Consider the following 11,499-nt stretch of genomic DNA (forward strand, 5'->3'; position numbering starts at 1 on the left):
AAAAAAAACACTTTAACTGCATAAACTTCAGGGTGCTCCTGGGCTGCTGGTCATTCAGCGATTCATAAGTGACACTGTAGTTCAAAAGGAGCTCTAAAGAGTGTTACAATAGTGGTGGGCAAATATGAAACAAGTTTTAAGCAGTACATTCAGAATACACTGATTACTTGGCGTGGGGGAGGGTGTGCATTTCACAGACTCATTTATATTCTTCAGGAGGCCCTTTTTGTTTCCTTTTCAAAACAGTCACCACCTCTTTGGAGCTGTTTGACATCTTTAAAGATTTAAACCAGATCTCTTTCACTGTAGGATGAGCAGTAGTTCTGGAATGCTCCCATGGTGCAAATACCTCTTCTGCCAACCCGACAGAGACTATGAAGAGAAATAACCAAATATGGTACTGCTCAGGGATCCCACATGTCTTGGATGATATATGCCACCAGACGAGTGGTAAATTTACGTCACTGGGCTCACAAAGCCAATTACAGCACAGAACCTCTTACATCCAGCTGGTCATTTTGAGTTTTCAGTCAGAAATTAGTTAAGTGGGCTGGACTTTTTAGTGAAGTGGCACAGAATGAATTACAGGCGTTGACTGGAGAAGATGATCAGATTGCTCCAGAAGTTCTTACATCGGAAAGCACTGTCAGGGACTCGCCCACCCCCTTGTAGACATGCTAGGAAAAAGCATTTTACCTTAGACAGTGGGGATGACTAGGTTACAATGACTGCAATGTAGAGGAGCCAAACCTGAGCTAGTCTGGTATCTAGCCTCAGCAGCACAGAGTACAGTGTGTGTTAATGTAGCCCCCTCGTGCATGCAATTAGACTGTCATTGGTACTTGAATTAACTGGTTTTAAGCTAGCTGAGATATGTCTACACTAACTGTAGTCACAGTAGTGATGGCAGCGTTCCCAGAACAGAGGTAGGATGAGATTGAGGAGCTGCACTGATTGTGAGCTCAGTTTAGAGTAGCCTACACAGTGGAGGGAACAAAAAAAATCCAAGCTGAATTTAATTTCTGAGAAGCCATCTAAAAATGTAACAGTTTTGTAAAAGGGGCAAATAACCAACAATGAAACAAAACAGTTTGAACCGTCTCCCTCTCCCCACTTTGTTTTATTTTTTGGGTTAGGCACTAAACCTAAGAAATCCATTATTACTCACCCAGCTCTGTCGATAACCTGCACACTTAATAACTTTACAACAAGTGAGAAGAAAAATGATCTATTGAGAGTTATCAACTCTGCCTAATTCTGGTCTGATATATAGCAGAAACAGATGGAGTCTGATATAGAAGAAATAAAGGGAGTTCACAGAAGGATAATGTGAATGGCAAGAAGCACAGAAAAACTTGTGAATGAGGTAAGACCAATGACTGAGTCTTTAGAGGATACAGTGAAGAGGAAGCACCATATTAGTACACAAAATCTGAGCTTGGTAGAGATGATAAATCCTATGTTCCTTATCTTCTGTCATAGCACAAGAACAAGGAAACAGTCGATAAGGCAGGTCATGTAATACATAAAAGGAAACTACACCAAGTATAATGAACCTTTGGAACTCTTTGGTCCAAAGGAGGAAGAGAGGCCAACAGCTTTGCAAAAGAAACAGGATTATTTGTGGATAAAGAAAACATACGAAGGCACGTTCCATAGGATATGAAGAAAACAAAGGAGCACAAAGCATCCTGTGTCAGCTCACAAGTCACCCTTATCTGATAGGTGTTTGGAGTATCATGGCCACAGAGGAAGTGTTTCCTCATTTCCCTAGTACAGTTACTTGCATTTTCCTCTACATTCTACAACATCTGGTACTGGGCTTTTTGGAGGAATGCTGCTGAGCTATACAGATCCAGTCTGATTTAATACAACATTGCATAATATTTTGTACCAAACATGTTGGTGTCTGGGTCTGAAAGTGATTTATTCTTTCTCCTTGTTACTGGCCCTCCACCATTTTCCCATTGTCTACAAAGAATTAGCTTGATCGGAACAGCACATTTATTTGGGAAGCTCAGCCCATGAAACTCAAGTGAACATTTGGATTTAATTGATTTTTCTGTGTAAATGTGTTGCTTTCTGGTTTTCTAATCCTCTGTGTGCAAAGACTGGACTCTTCAAAACTTAAAATACTGTGTTAGGGAAAAGCATTCCTAGACCAATGCCTAGTCTCTACTAAATAAGTTGGTTGTTTAGATGTATGAGCAAATCCTCCTCTTGCAGACACATTTTTATCAGCAAAACTGATTATATATATATGTCAGGTTTTTGCAGGCATAGCTGTGCCTAGGGCTTTGCCAATATGATAATGTTGCAGAAATAGTTGTGCCCCAGCTGATATTATTGTACCAGTCAAAATTTTTAGTGTAGACTGGGATAAGCAAACGGCAAATTTTCACAAACAAACTCTACCAGGGATAGGCAGGTGCACTGGTCTACCCAGAATCCATTTAGGATCTTGGTTAGATACTCTGCCCTGCAATTGTTGAAATAAACCCACGAGGGTTGGATACTCAGGACTATGAGCATATTTGTTTCCTCTGGGAATTCCTTTAAGTACTTGCGGTGTATTATCTCATCCCAGGAGACACTTACATCCATAGAATAAATAACCTGGCCACAGTGCCACGACAATGAATAAAGTTGAGCCTGGAACAAACCTTAGGCATTCTGCTTCTCAGTCCTTTGCTTTAAAACCTAGTTGTTACTCTCATTAACGCATGCAGTGCTTGGTCATTAATGATTATCTACTTAAGTAAACTAACCCTGTGAGTAACTGATTGCTTATGTCAGAGTTAAAATACTTTCAAGGAAAATATCCCGTAGCTATGCTAACACCCAGCATTGCAGATTATTAAAGCTGGGAGACTGATTACAATTCAATTTACTTTTCACAATTAATAATGTTCAGTTGTGTGTCTCACATTGTTTGATGTATGAAAAGCAGAGTGGTCAGCTTTGGTTTGGTCTGTGTTCAACTTCTAATTAGTTTACCTTCCTGAGTTTAATGCAATGTCATAGTAATGCAATGTTTTTCAAGGTGGATTACATACAGAGTTTTCTTTAAAAAAAAGTTTGTCTAGCCCAATTTAAAAACCAAACTTAATGAAAAGTCCTATTGTCTAAGAATTCTGTAAGCCTGTTCCTACAAGAAATTAAATTTTGTGCCATATTTTACCTAAAAGTGCCCCTGTAAGTTTCGATTCGTAAACTGTATAGTGCATTTTCTGAAAGGAAAGTAGGGTTGGGAGGAACATACAAACACATAGCAGAACAGAAAGAAAAGAGAATAATGTCACTTACAGAGACTGCCCCTGGTCCATCCTTAACGTCTCACTATAGGACTTGGAATTTGGTCCAGAGGTCTTCCCAAACCTTATGTATGCTGACCCCAATTTGACAATGCTTTTCTGACTCCAGTTTGGATCTCTGGCCCTGCTACTGGGTCCACTTGTTATGAGCCTTTGTGATTTTGCTGTGTATGGGAACAGGTATTTCCGCCATGATGTTGACAGACTTGGATAACTGGTACTGCTAGCCCTTGGGACATATTTTAGAAATGTTTCTCTAGATCTAGGGCTATTCTAATGGACATTTAAATACCACAATGTTTCAAACACTTGAAGCACTGCTGTATTGCTGTTCAGCTTGGGGTGAAGTGGAACTGCAGAATCTCTTTAACCCAACAATGTGTGTTTGTGGCGGGGACACATGAGAAGCAGCAAATCTAAGGATCATCTAAAGAAAAGCAAGATGGGTGCTGAGTTTCCCTATTTCATACTATATATTTCAGAGGTGTTTTCATTTCAGGAACTTTGGAAGTTTTACCAAATGAACTGTCAGCGCTCTGCTGAGGGAAGTGAATGCCATTAACTCCTATTTACAGGTGGGGGCACTGAGGTGAGAACGTGAACTGAAACATGCTCAAAGTCACACAGAAGCAAGCAGGATTAGGATACTGGGTTTTAGGTGATGTTGAAGCTGACAGAGTTGACCCTAACACCATCCTCGAGCCCAAACCTGTACACTGCGACCCTGTACTCCATCGCAGCCCAGGGGCTTTGCTGACCACTCGAGTCAGAGGTCGAGCTGCTGCTGCTGCCTCTCAGCCCGGCTCTGGTCAGAACTCCCCGGTGCGGCAGGCTCAGGGTACAAGAAGCCTCCAGTGTCAATGCCACAACTCCCTGTTCCTGATTTGCGGCCCTTCTGCGCCCCTTCCCTTCTCTGCTGCCTGTAAGTAGCAGTGAGCAGTCTGCAGGCACACTGGTAGGGACCTACTGAATTCATGGTGGAAGTGGGGTGCACTGTGGCTCCTTTAGTCTTGCAGGTTCCCCACACTCCTTCCCCTGCTGATTGGTGGAGGGGCTGCGCTGGCAGCTCACGCCTGGTCAGCAGCGGCGTGAAACCTGCGTTTTAAAATATGGTGCCGTTTTTGCCTCCTGCCGCTGATTGACTGAAGGGCTGCAGATGGCCCTGCTGTTTGCTGCTGACTGGCGGGGAGGCAAAAATGGCGCCATGTTTAAAATCGCTGGTTCAGCTTCTCTGCTGTTTAGGAGGAAGTTGCAGGGCCCCATGCTAATCAGCAGCAGGGGGGCAGGGGACACAAGGGGCAAGGCACGTGCGGGGAACATGCAAGATTAAAGGGGGCACTGCGCACTCTACTTCCGCTGTGAATTTGGTAGGTCCCTACACATTGGGGCTCCACTGGAGGAACAAGTGCAACGTAAAAGGCTTTAGCGTAGGCCACAGTGAACAGCGCAGCAATGGGAGGCTCCTGCAGCTCAGATTGGTTGAGGGCACTGCTCAGAGTATGCATGTGCTGTGACAGGTTCAGCCTTCAGGCCATCCTCAGGTCCAAACTTGCAGGCCATCTTCATGTAAGCCCCTGGGCACAGCTGAACCCTGGGGTTTGGGGGTTGAGTGGCCGCTGTTGTTGCCTCCTCTCAGTCCATCCCTTCCTGCAGTGTGCTCAGAACTCACCTGGAGCTGCAGGCCCAGGGGTCCTCAAGAAGAAATCCCACCACTACCCTAACTTCCACAGCCTTTCTACACCAGACTTCTCCTCTCCACTGCTACTGATCAGAGTCAAGCACAGAAGGAAACAAGCTGACCAATTCCAATGGCTGCACTTGAGGGACAAGCAGCACAACATGCAGCTGCATACAAGGTAGGATCAAGTTGCAGAGAGCCAGCTCATGTGGCCGGGGCAGGCTGAGAGCGACTCTAAATATGAACTTAAGCAGATGCTTAGCTGTCCGGCTTGTGTTCAGACACCCAGAGCTATCTGTGAGCTAGTCAAGGTTTCCATTCTTACTTGAAATGTAAGAGTAGGGACTTTCTGCTGAGCACAAGCGATAAAGGAAAAGTGGTTTTTGGCACTCAAAGTCAGAGGCAATAGTTTCACTCTGCTCTTTGTTCTTTTGCTTCCCAACATTTGTAGAATTCTTCCCACTTTCCATGATTTATTTAGGAGAGGCTACAGATGGTTTAGATTTCTTCTGATCACAGTTAAGCACCACTTATATTATTTTCTGAAACAATATGCAATATGTAATTTTATATTAAGCTCCAGTTTTAAACTTATGCTCTTTCATATTTTTTATTCTCATATGTTACCCATTATAACCAGAAATCATTTCACAAGCATTTCCAAAATTCATTCATTCTCTCTGTCTGTAGTCAATTTGTTTTCTGTCTTCATGGTACTAGGTTTCTATATGGTACTGTGGTTACCAGTAAGTATTTCCAATTTTACATTTTGCCTGAGGAAGGTTTCTGCACAAGAATCATACTGTGATAGCACTGATTGCTTGATAAGAGTTTAAAGGCAGTCACTTCACATTAAGGCAGGCATCACACAGGATCAGCACAAACAGCAGGAAAATGAGAATGGGAGAAAAACAAGAGAGCCTTGTGGAAGAAAAGGGCTTAAAAGGCAAAGAACTACAGAGAATAAATGTATAGCTCTAATAAATATACCTGCAGTGGAGCACCTTAAGTAGCTTATATGACTTGTCAGATATGCAAAAGCATTATTTCTCTCTCTGCTCTGTTGTACCATGCCAGGCCAAGTCAGGCCCTCCTATCTGGGCATTGTCATACTGCAAAGAAACTTAAACTAGGGAGACAAGAGTTCCTCTCTACAGCACTAGTGAAATTTTCCCTGGGATACTGCTTACATTTTTTGTTAGCTGAGTGCCAGAAAGGAGCAAATAAACTGAGGGAAATTAAGAGAGGATTTAGCAAATAAAGAGAGGAGCAAAATTAAGACACCTAATAGGGCTGACTTGGCCCCTGAGTTAAAGCTGCAGATGACTGCTGCAAGAAAAAACCTTAAGAACTGTGTCTTATTATAACATTTTGCTGCTTTCTTTTTCCTTCCTTTCCTTTAGTCTTTGAGCTGTGTTCAGGCAAAGCCAGGATAATGGTTTCAGGAACCAATATGCTGGAAATACTGGTTAGGCCAGGCAGAGATAGTTTGCTTTCCTGCTACATTCAATTCCACAGACAAGACACCAGTGGGAACAGAAGATGAGATTTACCAAAAGCTTTTCCTTTGTTACAGTTAATTTCTCATCAGTTCACAACTTTTTCCTAGGCCATAACAGGGAGAATAGGGAACTACCGGTAAGAAAACTTAATATCCCCTAAAATTATCCTGGACAATAAAATGTAAAGAAAGGAAAGCCTGCTCGTTAGCCCATTCAAGCCAGTCTCCAGCATTATCAGGTGTCAGTGAGCAGAGTGACTTGCCTTAGAAGACAGAATTTTCAGTTCTTTCCCATCCCTAATGCATTATGTCTTGTTCCTTTGATAGCTGTGATTCAAAGGTTATGACTCAGGTCATGCAATCTATTACACTTAGAAAGCATGGGATTTCAAAACTTGGGAAGGCTTCACTGAATACATACAATACAGCACTTCAGAAGAGGTTGAGGTGAGGGATTTGCATATAGCACACTCAACAGTGCATTTAGCTGGATTATGCCAGACCCATCACCACACTGTTTTTCAGTGCAAAAGAACAGGGCGAAGTTGATCTGCCCTCTTTTCAAGTGAGCCATTGTGACCACTAGACTTATCCATCCTTTCCATTTATATACTTTTTATAGTGCTGCATAGCTGGGGTATTGTAGCTATCTCCTGCTCCTCCATGAACAAAGGACTAACTTCTTATGTAGAACAGCTACTAAATGTAAAGTTTTACTATATGATGATAAAGGGAGGGCTTAGCAGCTGCTATATTGCATACGAAATCAGGGGCATAAATTCCACTCAGCTCTTTGTTCTTTTGCTTCTCAACATTGTAGAATGCACACATTTTCTATTTTAAATATTCTTGAAATAATGAAGACTTTCTTATTACCTAAAAGTTGAATCTCACCTGTAATGTGCAAGCTTTGGGGTGATGTTGTAGCTGTGATGGCCCAGGAAAAATGTGAGGCAAAGATTTTTGTGGACCAGCTGTATAGCTTGGAGGGAGATAGACAAGGTTTTGGATCTCAAGTACGGTTACTCAGGTTTCTGAGAAAAAAGCAGACACAGCTTGAGCTAAATAGCAGGAAGGACAAAGACCTACGGAAAACTCTATATATGAATAAAAAGAGTTGGTCCAATAAAATGTCACCCACAAAAAATGTCCTTCTCACCCATGATAAATTTGTGAAAGTTGCTGTATTTGCCCAATTGACAGAATTTTGCAATTTTCAATGCAGAGATCTGTGTTCCTGAGTCTAAATGGTACACAAATAGCCCCTGAACAAAGCCAGCCAATTATCCCTTAGGGCAGGGGTTCCCAAAGTTTTATGCCACGGCCCAGCAAACTGCAGTGCAGAAGTAGCCCAGCAGTCACAGCCAACTGCAGCCAGAATTTCCGGCTGGAAGACAGGTAAGGATACCCCCACCCCCGGGGTCCCTACAAAAGGAGCCGAGGCCTCTCCATCTGGCTCTGGGGGGCTGCAGTTTGCCGGTCCACGGCCAGTTCCAGTCCGGCAGCTGACCCACTGCAGACCACCATCAGGCTGCGGCCCGCGGATTGAGAACCCCTACTTTAGGGATTATAAACCTATTTAGGAAAAATGGCTGTGCTAGGGACACAAATTTAATGCTGGGGAATGCAAGAGTCAATGTAGAAAGAAGTCATCCCATTTTTCACTGTGGCTCTCTGGTTCAATAACATTTGTAAGAGGAGCACAGTCTAAACTTGGAGACCTTGTGTTTAAAAAGGACAGTTTGCAATGATCCAGAATGAAAAAAATGGAATGGAAATAAACAGTAAAGTCCTGCCACAGACGGCTTTAGTGTGGTCCCATCAGTTGAGACAGACCTTCATCTGCTACCAACCATTCAAGTGTTTCTTGGCTGCTGCTTTTCAGAAACTCCCCAAAGACAGTATCTGCTCACATCTATGGAGAGACTGCTGCTAACTCAAACAATAGATCTCCCAAGAAGCTTAAAGAGTTCTCTGCCTGTGGCAAATTTAAATTTCCAGACCACGCTAAATGTTGTTTTGGGCACTGGCCTATACCTTCGGGAAGCACTTTATTAAAGGGTTTATAAGAAGTGCCATTGGTTCAAGAATGTACACTTTTAGGAATGATGCAACTGCTGATTCATATGCAGGAAGACTGCGGGCTGAACAGAACTTTAACTGAATTGCTGAAATCCCCAAGTCAGCGTTTTGTTTCTTACCCTGCGGAGAGTATGATTTCAAAGCCAGAACAGTCCCTTGCATTTTATTTTTTTTATGAAGTCAGGATAAACACTGAGCCTTTAAAACTTGCCTCATATCTGGGACACCATGCTCTTTGCCAGAGGCCACATGGCTTCTCAAGTTGAGAGTGCTTTATAACAAGCAGTAAGTACAGCTTTTCAACAGCAGCTCAGACATCCCTACCAGTTGGCCCTGATTTTTGCTGCTGAAAGGTTCAGTATGTTGGGATAATGCAGCGTTAGTGGCGCATGGTTCAGCTACAAGTGCATTCTGTCTGCAGGCCTCCGTGGAGCAGGACACTCAAACACTGTTTTTCTATGCACCCTTCAGCTTCAGGACAATTCAGTCAGATCCTGAGCATTAAGGCTAGGGACAGACATTACACAAACCAGTTTAAATGATCGGAAACTGGTTTAAACCTGTAACAGAACAGATGTTCAGTGCACATAAACTAGTTTGAGAATGGCTGAAACTGGTTTGAGATAAAGCTGCTTGAATGTAGTATCAGACTTAACCGGTTTGAGGCAAATCAGTTGTGACAGGGGGCCTTCCTGGGGCTAGATCTTGAGTTAGCCCACCCACCTGCCTAGGGCAGTCCGCCCTGACTCACCTGCCATGACTTGAATGTTACCATGATACATTAAGTGGGAGGCTGCCCATTCATTGCCTCAGTGCCAAGGGGTCTATCCACAGCTCCGTAGCTCTCCAACACCGTGGCAGATGGTATCCAGATTGATATTGCTCCCCAGTCTGAGGCCAGGGCAAACTCAGACCTTTGTCCTCTTTCATACACATTCACACGCTGCCTTCCTCTCACAGGGTCCTCTAACATACCACCCATTACTGGGCCACTCTCAACTGCCCTTGCTTCCCTTGAGTGACCCCTTTGGGCTTTTGGGCTTGACTACTCTCTCTCTGGCACTACCATGCAGCAACTTGGATCGCATGAGTACACCTACTCTGCATGGCATCACCTTGTGCCAACACTGGGCTGCTTCTGTCCCAAGCCCTTCACCAGGCAACTGGTTTCACACTTACACACTTGGGGTTGGCCCATGTACCGCCCTTCAAAGCCCATGCAGCCCTACTCAGTACATCCCTGGTGCAGTCCTTCAAGTTGCCCTCTGCAGCTCTACTCTACACCCCACTGGCACAGTCCTTCAGGTGCCCCAGTTGCACCCGACTCTGTGCAGGCCCTCAAACTATGTACAATAAGATACCCCCTCTCGGGTGCCTGAGATCTCACACCCCTGTTGGGCTCAAGTACCTCATAATTAGCGTACCTGGCCCACACTGTTCCCACTACTCTTACTACTACCTGCCAGATGGTGGGGACCGGGGTTAAGGTGCCCCCACCCACCTTTCACTGTGGGGGGGTGGGGGGGGATATACCTGGTCTGGTATTTCCTGAAAGCTGTTCTGCCACAGCTAATCCCACCAGATCCCAGTTCCCTGGCAGTATTAGGTCATGCCCAGGACCAGGAGCCTCCAGCTGCCCCCATAGCTCCTGCCCTTACCTCCAAGATGTTCCGAGCAGCTCAGCCAGATGTTACCCCCTTGGCTGCTAGCAGCACACTGCTGCCTCAGCCTGTGTGTGCTGGGTCCTAAAATGGCCACCCTAACCAGGCACCTGCTGGCTGCCTATCTCCAGCCCTTGAAGCAGCAGGCACCCAAGGGTGCACTGTCACACCCATTTATACAATGTCTATCCCAGACCCCTTGCTGGTTTGAGATAAACCACACTCTCCCAGCATCCTGGCATGCTCTCTGGCTGGGTGGGGCTCTCTGCTCCACAGCAAGGCTGGCCCCTCCCCTCTGCTCCCTGGCTGGAGCTCCAAAGACTGCAGGCTACTTTCCCCCTCCCCTCACCACTCCCTGCTAAGCCAGAATTCCCCCCTCCCTTCTGCGTTGCTGAGGAGGTGTCTGTGTATTAGCTAGCAGACCACATGCTGGCTATGGTCCATGCTGAATCAACAGGTAGAATCAACAAGTGGCTGGCGATGTCCCTCTGTTATTTTCTTAATTGGGTAATAAACACTGTTATCAAGTCCCTGCTGGGCTAAGCAGAGCTCCTGCCAGCACCTGGCCACGCCTCCCCCCCCCCAGCTCCATGCTGTGGAAGGAAGGGAGGGCTGCTCTAGTGCCCCCCCACTGCTTCTAGCCTGAGCCACTGCAGGCATGTGCCAGCGTTTCTGGGATATCTGTCTGGTTACAAAACTGATTTAGCCTAGCCAGGTTAGACTAAACTGCAAAGATTAAATCAATTCAGGCTAAGGCTTTTTGAATGTCTGTCCCTAGCCTAAATAACTTGACAGAAATAAATTTAGAGGCACGTTGTTAAGAGCAATGAGGAATGTCAGAGGGCTAGGGAAACCACTTTGTGGGAAGACTGAAAAGGAGAATTCGAAGAAGAGGAGAAAAGGATCATACCCTAGCTTTATTAGCATACTATAAACATGTAGGAGGGGAAAAATCCCTTAGGAAAGTAATCAGCAACTTTTCTGGCAGCAGGCCAGAATGACTCATCTTGGGTCTGAGATGGGCTAGTACTAGGACCTATATATTGCTGCTACTTTCTCCCTGTCACTTGCCTGCAGCAGAGTGTGGGTGAAGCCCCTTAGTTTAGGACTGGATCCAACAGCTCCATGGACCAGACCTGCCTTGTGGGGCACAGGTTGCCAACTGCTGTATTAGGACAGCATACAGAGATGTAAATAGTAATTTTCCTGTAGTTGATTTAAATCAATGGAGGTTGACTAACCTCAATGAAGTCTTTTAGGGAC

Source organism: Alligator mississippiensis, chromosome 11 (genome assembly GCF_030867095.1).
Source record: "Alligator mississippiensis isolate rAllMis1 chromosome 11, rAllMis1, whole genome shotgun sequence".
NCBI classification, from domain to species: domain Eukaryota; kingdom Metazoa; phylum Chordata; order Crocodylia; family Alligatoridae; genus Alligator; species Alligator mississippiensis.